At 34.5% G+C, this 17,410-nt stretch overlaps 1 protein-coding gene and 1 long non-coding RNA gene across 3 annotated transcripts in view; one reads left to right on the plus strand and one right to left on the minus strand.

The window, feature by feature from the left end:
• LOC127701625 (terminal uridylyltransferase 4-like) overlaps positions 1–17,410 on the plus strand; it is a 697,935-nt gene that overhangs the window by 139,269 nt on the left and 541,256 nt on the right. The window lies entirely within an intron of this gene.
• LOC127703364 (uncharacterized) lies at positions 391–3,926 on the minus strand. The gene is made up of 3 exons (XR_007982967.1): positions 3,780–3,926; positions 3,564–3,601; positions 391–1,081 (listed from the first exon to the last, which is right to left on the minus strand). It is a non-coding gene; the product is annotated as an uncharacterized LOC127703364 (long non-coding RNA).

Consider the following 17,410-nt stretch of genomic DNA (forward strand, 5'->3'; position numbering starts at 1 on the left):
ATAGCGCCCTTCGATACCTTGCGCAAAAGATGCGACTGTTTCTCCTCTACAAGACCTATATAGTCATACCCCGTGACATCCCTCATTTTTTTTCTCTGGAAGCCATGGAATAGGCCAACCTCCCCTGTTTTTAACAATTTTTTTTCAAATTTTGAGCTCTAGTTTCAGATTTTTGAACATAGCGCCCTTCGATACCTTGCGCAAAAGATGCGACTGTTTCTCCTCTACAAGACCTATATAGTCATACCCCGTGACATCCCTCATTATTTTTCTCTAGAAGCCATGGGATAGGCCAACCCCCCTGTTTTTAACAATTTTTTTTCAAATTTTGAGCTCTAGTTTCAGTTTTTTGAACATAGCGCCCTTCGATACCTTGCGCAAAAGATGCGACTGTTTCTCATCTGCAAGACCTATATAGTCATACCCGTGACACCCCTCATTATTTTTCTCTAGAAGCCATGGAATAGGCCAACCCCCCAGTTATTAACAATTTGTTTTCAAATTTTGAGCTCTAGTTTCAGATTTTTGAACATAGCGCCCTTCGATACCTTGCGCAAAAGATGCGCCTGTTTCTCTTCTACAAGACCTATATAGTCATACCCCGTGACACCCCTCATTATTTTTCTCTAGAAGCCATGGAATAGGCCAACCCCCCAGTTATTAACAATTTGTTTTCAAATTTTGAGCTCTAGTTTCAGATTTTTGAACATAGCGCCCTTCGATACCTTGCGCAAAAGATGCGCCTGTTTCTCCTCTACAAGACCTATATAGTCATACCCCGTGACACCCCTCATTATTTTTCTCTAGAAGCCATGGAATAGGCCAACCTCCCCTGTTTTTAACAATTTTTTTTCAAATTTTGAGCTCTAGTTTCAGATTTTTGAACGTAGCGCCCTTCGATACCTTGCGCAAAAGATGCGACTGTTTCTCCTCTACAAGACCTATATAGTCATACCCCGTGACACCCCTCATTTTTTTTCTCTAGAAGCCATGGAATAGGCCAACCTCCCCTGTTTTTAACAATTTGTTTTCAAATTTTGAGCTCTAGTTTCAGATTTTTGAACATAGCGCCCTCCGATACCTTGCGCAAAAGATGCGACTGTTTCTCCTCTACAAGACCTGTATAGTCATACCCCGTGACGTCCCTCATTTTTTTTTCTAGAAGCCATGGAATAGGCCACCTCCCCTGTTTTTAACAATTTGTTTTCAAATTTTGAGCTCTAGTTTCAGATTTTTGAACATAGCGCCCTTCGATACCTTGCGCAAAAGATGCGACTGTTTCTCCTCTACAAGACCTATATAGTCATACCCCGTGACCTCCCTCATTTTTTTTCTCTAGAAGCCATGGGATAGGCCAATCCCCCTGTTTTTAACATTTTTTTCTTCAAATTTTGAGCTCTAGTTTCAGATTTTTTAACATAGCGCCCTTCGATACCTTGCGCAAAAGATGCGACTGTTTCTCCTCTACAAGACCTATATAGTCATAACCCGTGACACCCCTCATTATTTTTCTCTAGAAGCCATGGGATAAGCCAACCCCCCTGTTTTTAACAATTTTTTTTCAAATTTTGAGCTCTAGTTTCAGATTTTTAAACATAGCGCCCTTCGATACCTTGCGCAAAAGATGCGACTGTTTCTCCTCTGCAAGACCTATATAGTCATACCCCGTGACACCCCTCATTATTTTTCTCTAGAAGCCATGGGATAGGCCAACCCCCCTGTTATTAACAATTTGTTTTCAAACTTTGAGCTCTAGTTTCAGATTTTTGAACATAGCGCCCTTCGATACCTTGCGCAAAAGATGCGCATGTTTCTACTCTACAAGACCTATATAGTCATACCCCGTGACACCCCTCATTATTTTTCTCTAAAAGCCATGGAATAGGCCAACCTCCCCTGTTTTTAACAATTTTTTTTCAAATTTTGAGCTCTAGTTTCAGATTTTTGAACATAGCGCCCTTCGATACCTTGCGCAAAAGATGCGAATGTTTCTCCTCTACAAGACCTATATAGTCATACCCCGTGACACCCCTCATTATTTTTCTCTAGAAGCCATGGGATAGGCCAACCCCCATGTTTTTAACATTTTTTTTTCAAATTTTGAGCTTTAGTTTCGGATTTTTTAACATAGCGCCCTTCGATACCTTGCGCAAAAGATGCGACTGTTTCTCCTATACAAGACCTATATAGTCATACCCTGGACACCCCTCATTTTTTTTCTCTAGAAGCCATGGGATAGGCCAACCCCCCTGTTTTTAACAATTTTTTTTCAAATTTTGAGCTCTAGTTTCAGATTTTTGAACATAGCGCCCTTCGATACCTTGCGCAAAAGATGCGACTGTTTCTCCTCTACAAGACCTATATAGTCATACCCCGTGACATCCCTCATTTTTTTCTCTGGAAGCCATGGAATAGGCCAACCTCCCCTGTTTTTAACAATTTTTTTTTCAAATTTTGAGCTCTAGTTTCAGATTTTTGAACATAGCGCCCTTCGATACCTTGCGCAAAAGATGCGACTGTTTCTCCTCTACAAGACCTATATAGTCATACCCCGTGACATCCCTCATTTTTTTTTCTCTAGAAGCCATGGGATAGGCCAACCCCTCTGTTTTTAACATTTTTTTTTCAAATTTTGAGCTCTAGTTTCAGATTTTTGAACATAGCGCCCTTCGATACCTTGCGCAAAAGATGCGACTGTTTCTCCTCTACAAGACCTATATAGTCATAACCCGTGACACCCCTCATTATTTTTCTCTAGAAGCCATGGGATAGGCCAACCCCTTGTTTTTAACAAATTTTTTTCAAATTTTGAGCTCTAGTTTCAGATTTTTGAACATAGCGCCCTTCGATACCTTGCGCAAAAGATGCGACTGTTTCTCCTCTGCAAGACCTATATAGTCATACCCCGTGACACCCCTCATTATTTTTCTCTAGAAACCATGGAATAGGCCAACCTCCCCTGTTTTTAACAATTTTTTTTCAAATTTTGAGCTCTAGTTTCAGATTTTTTAACATAGCGCCCTTCGATACCTTGCGTAAAAGATGCGACTGTTTCTCCTCTACAAGACCTATATAGTCATACCCCGTGACACCTCTCATTATTTTTCTCTAGAAGCCATGGGATAGGCCAACCCCCCGGTTTTTAACATTTTTTTTTCAAATTTAGAGCTCTAGTTTCAGATTTTTAAACATAGCGCCCTTCGATACCTTGCGCAAAAGATGCGACTGTGTCTCCTCTGCAAGACCTATATAGTCATACCCCGTGCTACACCTCATTTTTTTTCTCTAGAAGCCATGGGATAGGCCAACCCCCCTGTTTTTAACAATTTTTTTTCAAATTTTGAGCTCTAGTTTCAGATTTTTGAACATAGCGCCCTTCGATACCTTGCGCAAAAGATGCGACTGTTTCTCCTCTGCAAGACCTATATAGTCATACCCCGTGACACCCCTCATTATTTTTCTCTAGAAGCCATGGGATAAGCCAAACCCCCTGTTATTAACAATTTGTTTTTTCAAATTTTGAGCTCTAGTTTCAGATTTTTGAACATAGCGGCCTTCGATACCTTGCGCAAAAGATGCGCCTGTTTCTCCTCTACAAGACCTATATAGTCATACCCCGTGACACCCCTCATTATTTTTCTCTAGAAGCCATGGAATAGGCCAATCTCCCCTGTTTTTAACAATTTGTTTTCAAATTTTGAGCTCTAGTTTCAGATTTTTGAACATAGCGCCCTTCGATACCTTGCGCAAAAGATGCGACTGTTTCTCCTCTACAAGACCTATACAGTCATACCCCGTGACACCCCTCATTATTTTTCTCTAGAAGCCATGGAATAGGCCAACCCCCATTTCTGCAAATGTGTATCTTACTTCAATTAAACAATGACATCAAAGGTGCTATATTTTACAGAGAAGGACTACTTTTACATACGTTTTAAAAAATTGAAGTGGGTGCATTGGTGGTCTTACACCTACAAATAATCCGTTGACAGATGCAGATTTATTGTGGTACTGAATATTAGCCTAAAAAAGATGTGACTAGTTTTATCAATGGATGGGATTAATACCATTTCATGATAAAGTTGAAATTGCAATATTTGGACGGAATTTCTGCCTTTTTAAATATTTTTCATTTAACGGCCGTTGCTGTCTTATTCATTTTTTTGGTTTTTAGATATATCGCCTTATTGTTCGCTAGTAATTGTTCGCTAGCTTCAGCCTGGTTCAACAAAGGTAAATATATTCAAATATACACAAAACGTTCACAGTATATATCAACAGATGAAGCATTCACTGGAAAAAGTAAATCTACGAAAACGTCGCCATGCGACGTTCACAAAAAGTTATCTTTTAAAAATGAGCAAATTAAATTTGTTACAAGCATCCATTTCGTAAAACATAATGACTAAGCATAGGCTAATGTCAAATTGTTCTAAATATTTGAAGAAATAAAACAAAACATCTGTTATTCGATTTTTAAGGATTTGAATTTAAGCATGGATGTAATTTGGTTACTCCTCATTACAGAATAATGGATCGTTTGGAGGTCGGTTGAAACCTATTTTTCTATGATTCAATATGGATTCAAAAATAAATTGGTGGAACCATATAGTAAACAAGCATTCTGACTCTGAGAGTATTGCATGGCAATACATAGTCCCCTACCGGGAAAAAATTCATTATACTGGAACAAAATGCTAACTTGTTCTATAACTTGTCATGGTATCAACAAAAAGTAAATATCATGTCATTATCTTCAAGCATGACTAAAAACAGTGTTGAAAACAGATTATATGAGTGAATTTTTCAAGTCCAAGGACCATAACTCTGCACAAAATTATTAGACCGAAACAAAAATTTGAACTTGATCTGTAACTTGTCATGATAAAACTATATACCAATTATCAATCAATATCTTATAAGCATGATGAAAAAAAAAACATTAGATATGATTAATAGTTCTCTAGAACTAGACATGATGTAATACAGTGTATATCTATTTTCAAATTATAATCAGATATAATTGATAGTTCCAAATATTTTTTTTCATTTGTCACAAATTACTAAAACTAATATAGATTTGTAACTTATCTATAAAATGTCAACAACTTTTATCTACACAATGTAATGTATTGAAATATATACATTAATAAAAATAGATTATTTTCTAATTAAAGGATTTATCTTCATAACTTTTTTGATATAGCATTCAGAAAATTAGTTTATACTAAATAACAAACAAACCTGCCAAAAAATTCTTCAAATAATTTAACAAAGAATGTATTTTGAAAAAATGAGTTATCTCCCTTTGCACAGAAATATGGTTTAACAAAGTAATCTAACATTAGATATGGTCCAGAGTTATGGTCCATAACTCTGGACTAAATCATCAGACCGGAACAAAATTCGAACTTGATCTATAACTTGTCATGATAAAACTATATACCAAATATCAAATCAATATCTTCAAGAACGAAGAAAAAATGTGTGGAAAGCTGATTTGCCGGACTGACGGATGGACAGACAGACAGTCGGACAGACGGACAGACGGACAGACGGACGGAGTGCAAACCTAAAGTCCCCTTCGACTTTGTCGGTAGGGGACTTATAATGACACATCTACAAAATAAACACAGAATGGAAACTTTTGTCTGGATCATAAATAAACGTAGGTGAAAAAGCTGTCAAAATAGGTGCAATTTGGGTACCGTCACGTTATATGTTGGCGGCAATAAGTGAAATTAGGCATTAAGCCCAAATCCTAGGCAATAAGCTAACGCCTATAGGCAGTAATTCTATTGCCTAAATGATATTAGGCATTAATCTTATAAATCCTAGGAATTAAGCTTAAATCCTGAAAAATGTGTCCAGGCATTAATCTTAATGACTAAAATTAAGAAATAATTCATGGAAGCCCTAGATTTGTTGGACATTTACACATGGACTGGCCCGTGATATTCGAATTTTATCCCGAGCGTTAGCCATTCAAGGTCGTTAAAAACTTCCATTTGTTGTTGTGACCTAGATTTCACTTAGACCAGTAAATCTGTATTGCTCCACACTCATTGACTGTTTAAATTTACTGAACAAAATTAATGTTTTGGCTTTATCATTTATGTATAAGTTTCTATGGAATATTTAATAAAAGTTAAAGTAGCAGGTGCACAACTTCGTGTCCCATCTATAGAAGAAGCATTGCAAGTTTCTGGGAATTCCGTCAATTCATTTTCAAGGCGTCGCGGCAATCTGTATTCATAAGCCAAGTTAGAGGGTCTAGTTTACAGAGGCCTAGAGCGTGTTTGGCGACAAAATAGGACGACATGTTATTAGCAACAACAACAAAAACAAGCTTTGTACACATTATTTTTCTTAAAATCAATATCCGTATTCAACGGACAGGCGATTGCAAAAACAGCATTTTTTTAATTGCGTACTGGACATGAACTACTATATTGCATTGACCCTGTTATTCCTGCTTCCTTCTGTCTATCACACAACCGTTTAAAGACAACAAAACAACAACTTCGTTTTATTTTGGCTTATTTACAAAAGGATAAGCTAGAAATGAAAAAGTGAGATTTGTTTGAACAAGTATAAAGTTTAGGTTTCAAACTGTTTCACTCCAAGAGCTTGGTTGGAGTATGTTGCCTGTGGTATAGATAAATTGACATCAAACATATCCTGAATATGATAGCCGACAACCAAACCATATAAACCAGTTTGAAAATTAGGAATGAATGTGTAAATTTGATTAAACAAGCAAAAACCCATTATTTTGAAAAACAATGTAAATCATTAGATTCACATGTAGATTCCATTAAGAATTGGTGAAAAAAATTGCGTAACTTGGCTGGGCTTCCTTCCAAACCCTCGGACTACCCCACCCCCTCCCCCCTATCCTATTAAATGATACCTACTTAGACCTACTTAGACGATAATAAAGATAAGGCAAATCGAGCGTTGATGACTCATCTACAAATATTCCAGAAATAAACTTAGATGACGTAATTCATACTTTAGATAATATAATTATAACGCAAGAGGAAGTTTATGACCAACTCCTCTTGTTAGACGTGTCTAAGGCAACAGGCCCCGACATCATTAGTCCAAGATTTCTTAAATATGCGGCTCGCGAATTAAGCTATCCCCTAGCTCTGTTATTCAATAAGTCACTTCAATTGTGCATTTATCCATATGACTGGAAAATAGCAAATGTAATACCATTTTTCAAGAGTGGTTCTCAAGAAATTTTATCCAACTATAGACCAATTTCTCTGTTATCTTTTATTGGTAAAACGATGGAAAAATGTGTTTTTAAATATTTATTTAATTTTCTTTCTCGCTATAAAATAATTACACAGATGCAATCAGGTTTTATGCCTGGAGATAGTACTGTTAATCAACTTATTCATATTACCCACGATATTGCTAAAGCCCTTGACTCTGGAAAGGAAATCAGAGTTGTGTTTTGTGATATCAGTAAAGCGTTCGACCGGGTCTGGCATGAAGGCCTCCTTCATAAACTAGAAAAATCTGGAATAAGAGGGGACTTCCTGAAATGGTTCAAAAGTCATTTATCTGAGAGAAGACAAAGAGTTGTCATAGGAGGACAGACCTCTGATGTTTAGAGTATTAAAGCCGGTGTCCCCCAGGGCTCAATTTTAGGCCCTGTATTATTTTTATTATTTATAAATGATATTGTATGTGACATATCATGCAACATCAGACTTTTCGCTGACGATACATCATTATATATAGTTGTTAAGGACGAGTATGCTACGGCTGAATTAATGAACTCTGATATAGAAAAAAATTCACTTATGGTCTCAACAATGGCTCGTTAATTTTAATCCAATAAAAACCGAAACCATGACCATATCTAGAAAAACAGCAAAACCCCATAACCCACCAATATATATGAATGATACGCTGATACAAGAGGTTGAAAAACATAAACATTTAGGGTTAATTTTTCAAGAAAACGGCTGTTGGGAAAGTCATGTAAATTACTAGTATATTATTGATAAAGCTACGCCGCGCTTAAATCTTATGAGGAGCTTAAAGTTTAAGTTATCGCGTAATCATCTACAAGTTATTTATATCAGTTTCATCAGGCCTATTCTCGAATATGTGGATACTGTGTGGGATAACATACCAACTTATTTGAAGGACAAACTAGAGGGCATCCAAATAGAAGCGGCTCGTATCGTCAATGGTGCCACCAAACTTTGTTCTAAAACTAAACTTTATAATGATACTGGTTGGGTATCTCTGAGTGAAAGAAGATCCAGACATACATTTGTAAAATATCAAATTTCTCGAAATATTTCATGATCAAGCTCCCGATTATCTTTGTAGTCTCGTTCCTCAACAACTTTATCAAGTTTATAACTATAATACTAGAAGGGCATTAATTTAATGTTCAAAACATGAACTGTAGAACTTCTTTTTATCAAAATTATTTCTACCATCTGTTATTCGTGAATGGAACAGCCTTCCTAAACTAGATATCCTAAAAATGATTGTGGCCAAGTTTCATTAAATTTGGCCCAGTAGTTTAAGAGGAGATTTTTGTCAAAGTTAATGGACGACGACGGACGCCAAGTGATGAGAAAAGCTCACTTGGCCTTTCGGCCAGGCGAGCTAAAAAAGAAAGCTTGAGCCATGGTTGTTTTTATATTAAATACCTTGAACAAAAATAAATGAACGAATTTTTCAACACACACTTCAACATACTATATTCAAATAATATATTATTAACACTCGTATCTCAATTGTTTGTAAAACAATTGAAATGTCTTTCCCTTAAAAGTCTGGTATTTGTAATGCACTCTGTACCTTTCATTTGATATGCAACGATCATACCTTCTTAAACTTTTCACTTTTCGCAATTAATGACCCTATCCACCTAAATTTTCGAGATCAGAAGTATGATATTTGAAATCTAGACTTGATATAAAAATAAGAAGATGTGGTATAATTGCCAATGAGACAACTCTCCACAAGAGACCAAATAACACAGAAATTAACAACTATAGGTCACCGTACGGCCTTCAACAATGAGCAAAGCACATGCCGCATAGTCAGCTATAAAGGGCCCCGAAATGACAAATGTAAAACAATTCAAACGAGAAAACTAACGGCTTGATTTATGTACAAAATAATGAACGAAAAACAAATATGATATACAGCAACAAACGACAACCACTGAATTACAGGCTCCTGACTTGGGACAGGCACATACAGAATGTGGCGGGGTTAAACATGTTAGCGGGCGTCCAACCCGCCCCCTAATCCTGGGACAGATTTGCAACAGAACACTACAAGAACTGTACAAAACAATAAACAAAAACACATATGATCAAAAGCAACAAACAACCACTCAATTGCAGGCTCCTGACTTGGGACAGGCACATACAGAATGTGGCGGGGTTAAACATGTTAGCGGGTACCCAACCCTCCCCCTAATCTGGGACAGAGGTGTAACAGTACAACAAATAAACAAACTATAAAAATCAGTTGAAAAGGGCTTAACTCATCAGATAGATACAAAGCACAAACACAAGTAACAAAAACAGAGTGGACGTGGCAGGATACTTATACATCCCCACAAGAAGACACTAAGTACAGATCTTAGACTAAAATATCAATCAGTACACATCCAACATCCAATGGATTTAGTGTAAAGTCGTCATAAACAGTCAGAGAAAAACATGACCTTGTGCAATGCCAAGATACAGGTATCGACAGATTGTAGAGCCATGAATATGCATATGTATATAAAAATAATATTTAGTTTGATTTTGATTTACTGATAACAAAATCAATATTAATACCAATAAAAAACAATATTCAAAGATTTCATTATAGTGTTGAATTGGTAACCTTTTAGAATAGGTTTATTTAAAGGATCGAAAAGTTTACCCGGATCGTTTCTAAATTTCCCGGCTCGGTAAACAACATCTCCGTAAAAATTAGGATGTGCTATCCCGTTTGAAATAAGTTTTCTACAGGTACAACCAAACTTCAAAACCAAATCTTTATATCTATAGAAGAATTTAGTAAAGGTTTTAAGTAATTTGTGGTAACGAAATCCCTGACTTAATAATTTACCAGAAATACATAACGTTCATTGAAATCCAAATGTCACAACAGACACGGGCATAGCTAACGAGTTGTGATATATAAACACCGTAAGATGGTGGCAAAGGAACATCACAGTCCAAAAAAGGAAAATTAACAATAGGGAACGAAAAATCATCCCTTTTGTCGTAAATTTAAGTGTAGAGTTTCCCCTTGTGAAACTGAAATATCTAAATCTAGGAAAGGACAGTTATTACCGTTTATATTTGATTTATTTGAAGTAAGTTCTTTTAGGTAAATTTCGGCAGTATATTTAGAAAATTCTCGACTATTTAACGAAAAAATATCATCAGTCCTGTTTGTCCTACATATTGTATACCACACTTTGGGTTTGTTCAAGTAAACAGATAAATGAGGCTTTGAGTTTTTCATGTAATGTCACATGAGCCATTGATGGCCATTAATTTGATATGCGACAACACCACTATCTACTAAGTTTTGAAGTGTTGTTTTTTTTGTAATTTATTACCAATCAAACTCATTTTGGGGGGATAGGAATTTGATATTTGAAATGAACACATTACGACCTTTTATTTGATATGCAACAACCTTACCTTCGAAGACAATCTATTTTTTGCACTCAATGACCGTACACAACCCATTTTTGGGGGTCATACATTTGATATTAGACATGTACGCTTAAGGTACTTTTATTTGTTATGCTACAACCTTACCGTCTTAGAAGTTTTAATTTTTGCCCCCTCACAAAATTTCAAACTGCAATATCTCTAAAACGACAACAGACATCTCAAATATGCTAAGTGTAAGATGATCTAATGTACAAAACTGCAAAAAAAAATTGGGGCAATTCTATAGCTCATTAAGGGCACAATGAATAATTAAATATATGGTGCAATATCGAACTTAAACCGAAAGTCGTAAATACATGGGACTACCACAATTCAACTCAGGACCACTTCACCTTTCAAAAGGTCACAAGGTCAAGGTTATGGTACCCTTTGAAGGTCAAGGTGAAATTTCCTCATGAGCCTTGACATTGGCCTAAAAAAAGAGGGACGAAAGATACCAGAGGGACGGTCAAACTCATAGATCGAAAACAAACTGACAACGCCATGGTCAAAAATAAAAGACAAACAGACAAATAATAGTACAGATGACACAACATAGAAAACTAAAGACTAAGCAACACGAACCCCACCAAAAACTGGAGGTGATATGTGCTCCGGAAGGGTAAGCAGATCCTGCTGCACATGTGGCACCCGTCGTGTTGCTTATGTTATTACAAATCTGGTAAATAGTCTAATTCGGTAGGTCACATTCGTGAAAAGGGAAGGGTATTGTAGTTACGACATAAGGAACATATCCGATATCATCTGTGAAACGGTTATTCCATAACGGTCAACCAACTCGTGATGGCGTCCGTAAAATTTACGAAGAGATGATTACAACTTCACCATTAAGAACTCTTGGTTTAATAGCTTGTTTGTGAGCAGCAATCCTCTATCAAAGAAATCATGATAGAAAATACAAGCCCGGGAATATCGTATCAATTGGGAGATATATACTCCGTATGTAGGCGCTGCTAGAATGTTGCTACATAGAAATGGAAAGTTCACAATTGGGAAGCTGGAATCATCTCTTTTGTCGTAAAGTTTTGTTTTCAACCGACCCTCATTGTGAATTTCTAGATGTAAGTCAAGATATGAGACAGACTTAACTGTATCTATAGTATCCTTTATCTCTAGTTCGATGGGATAGATTCGTTCAACATAGTCACCAAATTTTGTATTATTTAGTGAGAGAACATCATCTATATAGCGAAACGTAAAGTTAAAGGATATTGCTAACTTCTTATCTTTCTTCCTAAGAAGTTCCTGTATGAAGTCAGCCTCATAATAATAAAGAAACAAGTCGGCAAGAAGAGGAGCACAATTGGTTCCCATTGGAATTCCGACAGTCTGTAGAAAAACACGTCCTTCAAACGTAACAAATATGTTGTCAATCAAGAAATCAAGCATCTTGATAATGTCAGTTTCAGAGAATTTTTTGTTTGAATCAGAGTGATTCTTTACAAAGTAGGATTTATCCCTCCCCAAGACAAGATCAATTGAAGGTCTTCAAATACTGATTATTTTTGCAGTTTATAGTAGGTTTATATCTGTCACCATTTCAAAAATATACACAGATAAAATGCTCCGCTGGGTGCAGCTTGATACGACAGCAGAGGTCGAATCATGAACAGTTGGGGCAAGTATGGACACTACATTCAAGCTTGATACAGCTCTTGATTTGGATTGTGATTAAATATTTGACATAGCATAGGTTGCTGACACAGAATGAATGTGGTTGAAAAGCTGAAAAATTTTAAATTGGACTTTTGCCTATCATGGCCCAATTTCCAAAATCTAAATACACGGTTAGATTCAGCATATCAAAGAATCCCAAGAATTCATCTTTTTTTAAATTCAAACAAAGTTTAATTTTGGACCCTTTGGAGATCAATGTGGACCATTTTGATAAAGGGGCCCAAAATCCAAATCAAAGAACCACAAATATTCAATTTTTGTAGAAATCAAACAGTTTAAATTTGGATCCCGATTTAGACCAACTAACAATTGGCCTGAAATCAAAAATCTAAATACATGCTTAGATTCAGTTTAGCAAAGAACCCCTTGAATTCTTTTTTCATAAAATCAAAATAAGTTTAATTTTGGTGTATGTGGACCAATTTGAAAACTGGTTCCAAAATCAAAAATTTAAAATACACAGATTCAGCATGTCAAAGAACCCAAAGAATTCAATTTTTTTTTAAATCAAGCAAAATATAATTTTTGACCCTTTTGGCCTTAATGTGGACCAATTTGAAAGAAGACCCCAAAATTAAAATCTAAATACATGCTTAGATTTGGCATATCAAATAATTCAATATTTGATGAAATCAAACAAATTTTAATTTTGGACCCTTGTACCAATTCAAAGATGAGCCCAAAATCTTAAATCTGAATACACAGTGAGATATAGCATATCAAAGAACCACATGAATTCAAGACTTTGAATTAAACCACATTGAAGTTGGTCAAGAAATAAGCAATTTATACAAAGTAATTAGAAAAGTATTGTAAAAAAAAATAAGAAAAAAACAATTCCAAAATATTATTCCTCATTAATGCAAAGTCTTTAATAAATCTATAAAACTTACCTTTAATTATTTTTCAAAATATCTAATAATGAACAGTAAATTTCAAACTATATCAATACATAATTTCTTCTCTAAAATTAGATATGATGCTGTATCTATTTTCAACTATGACTCAACTTAAAAATTTTGTTGATTGCCCAATACATCTCTGAATTTAGATTCTGATTAAATATTTAATAATAGCATAATTTCTGACACAGAATAAATGTGGTATAAGTTCTTAAAATATTTAAAATTGGACATTTACCAATTATGGTCCAATATCCAAATTCTAAATACATGGTTGGAATCAGCATATCAAAGAACCCCAAGAATTCAATTTTTTTTTGAAGAAATCAACAAAGTTTTATTTTGGACCTTTTGGACCTCAATTTTTTTACGATCATTTCTTATCATTAATGTAGATTTTCTTTTCACTCTGGGCATGGTATTTTACAGTTATCATACAGGAAAACAAACAACAACAAAAATTAAAGAAGGCAAATAAATTTTAGATCCTATAAAAACACTTAGTGTAATCAAACTTTATACATATAATTAATAGTTCCCAATATTTTGTCTTTCATTTGTCACAAAACTTATATCTGCAACTAATCTATTAATGTCAACAACTTTATCTACACATTAATGTATTGTAATGAAATACATTGTGTATATCCTTTAATAAAAATAGAATATTATCTAAAAGTAACATTTCTTTTATTAAGATTTCACATAACATAATGTATGGCACAATTGTATTTAAAAACTTCACTTAGCTACACTTCCACTTCAACAGATGGACACAGGCCTTTTTTAATTTCCAAGGGAATTTTCAACCATGAGAAAATATTCGAATATGTTAACAATCTTTAAATACAACACAATGCATACACCATTATCACCACAATTAATATATCTGAAAAAACAAATCCATTTTAAACTATGACTCAACTATTAGTAGTGCACTAAATCTATAAATGAAGAGCTGAATTAACTATTTAATATCCAAACCCTCCTATTGTGGTATGAAACCTTGTGCTAAAATTTCTTACACATCCATACACTTATACTAAAGTTATTGTCTGTGAACCAATTTATTTTCCATGAACCAGTGATGTAAACCACAACAAGAATGTGGTCCATAGTACACTGATGCCCCACTCACACTATCATTTCCTATGTTAAGTGGACTGTGAAATTGGGGTCAAAACTCTAATTTGGCTTTAAAATTAGAAAGATCATATATAGGGAACGTGTGTACTAAGTTTCAAGTTGATAGGACTTCAACTTCATCAAAAACTACCTTGACCAAAAACTTTAACCGAAAAGCTTCAACCTGAAGCGGGACAGACGGACGAACGAACAAGCGGATGAACGAACGAACGGACGCACAGACCGAAAAACATAATGCCCATAAATGGGGCATAAAAATAGTTCTCTAAATTTAGATATGATGTTATTAATATTTCAACTATGACCCATAACTAATTGTGCAATAACATCTCTGAATTTAGATTCTGAGCAAATATGTAATAATAGCATAATTTCTGACACAGAATGAATGTGGTATAACTTCTTAAAAATATTTTAAATTGGACATTCACCAATTATGGTCCAATATCCAAATTCTAAATACATGGTTGGAATTAGCATATCAAAGAACCCCAAGAATTCAATTTTTGAAGAAATCCAACAAAGTTTTATTTTGGACCTTTTGGACCTCAATGTGAACCAATTTGATAACAGGACCCAAAATCCAAAATCTAAATACACACTTGAATTCAGCATATCAAAGAACCCCATATATTTTTTTTTTTGTTAAAATCAAACAAAGTTAAATTTTGGACCCCATTTTCAACCAACTTGAAAACTGTGCCTATAACAGCACCAAACTTGTTTATTGACTTCTGCTTGACTTAATTTCCTTCTATGATCTATTTCTAGCATAGAAAAACACATCAAGCTTTTGTCAAAACACTATATCACTGAATTCGAGCTCAAATTGGACTGGTAGTAGCATATGCGTTAAACAAAGAAAACTACTTATGGATACTAATAGTGACAGATATAACACTTTTTCAATTTTTCCCAGCTCTGATTTGTTAATATCTACTCAAATAACAGTGTTCTTACCTATATGTTTATTTTTATCAGAGATTCTTCCTTCAATATAAATACAGTGGTCCAAACATAAAATATAATTGATAATTTTGTCCCCCCTTTTTTCTACATGTTGGAAAAGGAGAGTGATTTGGTAAAAAACCATACTTTTATGTATAAACATGGATCAACAAGAGCAATTTATGTATCTCCAAGCTAGACAACTTGCTAAAATGGTTATAAAATGCATTTCAAGTGAGATTTTGGATTTCCTACATAAGTATACACCAATTTTCCTTGAAATAAGTAATTCACTAAGAAACACAATAAAACATGAACACTCACTAGATAATTTGACCAAAAACAATATTTATACTGTAAACTAGTCATGATATACAAGTCTCATTGGTTTCAGTGTAAGTTAATCCAAAAATTAAAATTTCGGGTAAAATCTTAACTGTGTGCATGCTAAATGACCAAAAAAGGCTAAAATACCTTAGTTTAGCAATTTGAGGGTTGTAACTTGACACTAACATAATTGTTACATAAAAAAAATAATGTAACATGATTTCTGACAACAAATGTGACCAATTTTCACTGTACAGGGTATGATTTCTAAAAATAGAATTTCACATGCCTGTCAGTAATAGGTATAAAACCACTAATTCATAGCCCCATTGCTTTCTATGTTAAATTCTGCAAATTCAAGCATTAATGGCTACTTTGTCTTAAGTTCAAATAAAGTGGCAGTTATTTCATGTCAAAACTGTACCTTATCCTGACTTGTGCTGAAAAAATCAACATACCTTTAATTGCATATTAGAGCGTACTGGTTCCCGGAAGTTTGATAGTACAAAAACAGGAACTTCTGATCTGAACAACAGGCCAAATGAGCCCTCCTATTAAAATTTCATATACTTCTTTATTATTCAAATAAAACTTTCAATAAGGGTTCTACAGTGATCCCAAGTCCCCAAGCTTTCATTTGATACTAAAACTACCCAAATATTCCAACTATTGACAAAGATACAGCTATGCGTAGGAACTATTTTGTTTACAATATGTACTACTTTCTTGTATGTTCTTTCCGACCGGGCCTGAATTAGTGGTTCTATACCTATAACAGCACCAAAATTGTTATATTGACTTCTGCTTGACTTAATTTCCTTCTATGATCTATTTCTAGCATAGAAAAACACATCAAGCTTTTGTCAAAACACTATATCACTGAATTCAAGCTCAAATTGGACTGGTAGTAGCATATGCGTTAAACAAAGAAAACTACTTATGGATACTAATAGTGACAGATATAACACTTTTTCAATTTTTCCCAGCTCTAATTTGTTAATATCTACTCAAATAACAGTGTTCTTACCTATATGTTTATTTTTATCAGAGATTCTTCCTTCAATATAAATACAGTGGTCCAATCATAAAATATAATTGATAATTTTGTCCCCCCTTTTGTCTACATGTTGGAAAAGGAGAGTGATTTGGTAAAAAACCATACTTTTATGTATAAACATGGATCAACAAGAGCAATTTATGTATCTCCAAGCTAGACAACTTGCTAAAATGGTTATAAAATGCATTTCAAGTGAGATTTTGGATTTCCTACATAAGTATACACCAATTTTCCTTGAAATAAGTAATTCACTAAGAAACACAATAAAACATGAACACTCACTAGATAATTTGACCAAAAACAATATTTATACTGTAAACTAGTCATGATATACAAGTCATTGGTTTCAGTGTTAGATAATCCAAAAATTAAAATTTCGGGTAAAATCTTAACTGTGTGCATGCTAAATGACCAAAAAAGGCTAAAATACCTTATTTTAGCAATTTGAGGGTTGTAACTTGACACTAACATAATTGTTACATAAAAAAAATAATGTAACATGATTTCTGACAACAAATGTGACCAATTTTCACCGTAAAGGGTATGATTTCTAAAAATAGAATTTCACATGCCTGTCAGTAATAGGTATAAAACCACTAATTCATAGCCCCATTGCTTTC

The sequence above is a fragment of the Mytilus californianus genome, unplaced genomic scaffold (genome assembly GCF_021869535.1).
Source record: "Mytilus californianus isolate M0D057914Y unplaced genomic scaffold, xbMytCali1.0.p SCAF_1, whole genome shotgun sequence".
Classification (NCBI taxonomy): domain Eukaryota; kingdom Metazoa; phylum Mollusca; class Bivalvia; order Mytilida; family Mytilidae; genus Mytilus; species Mytilus californianus.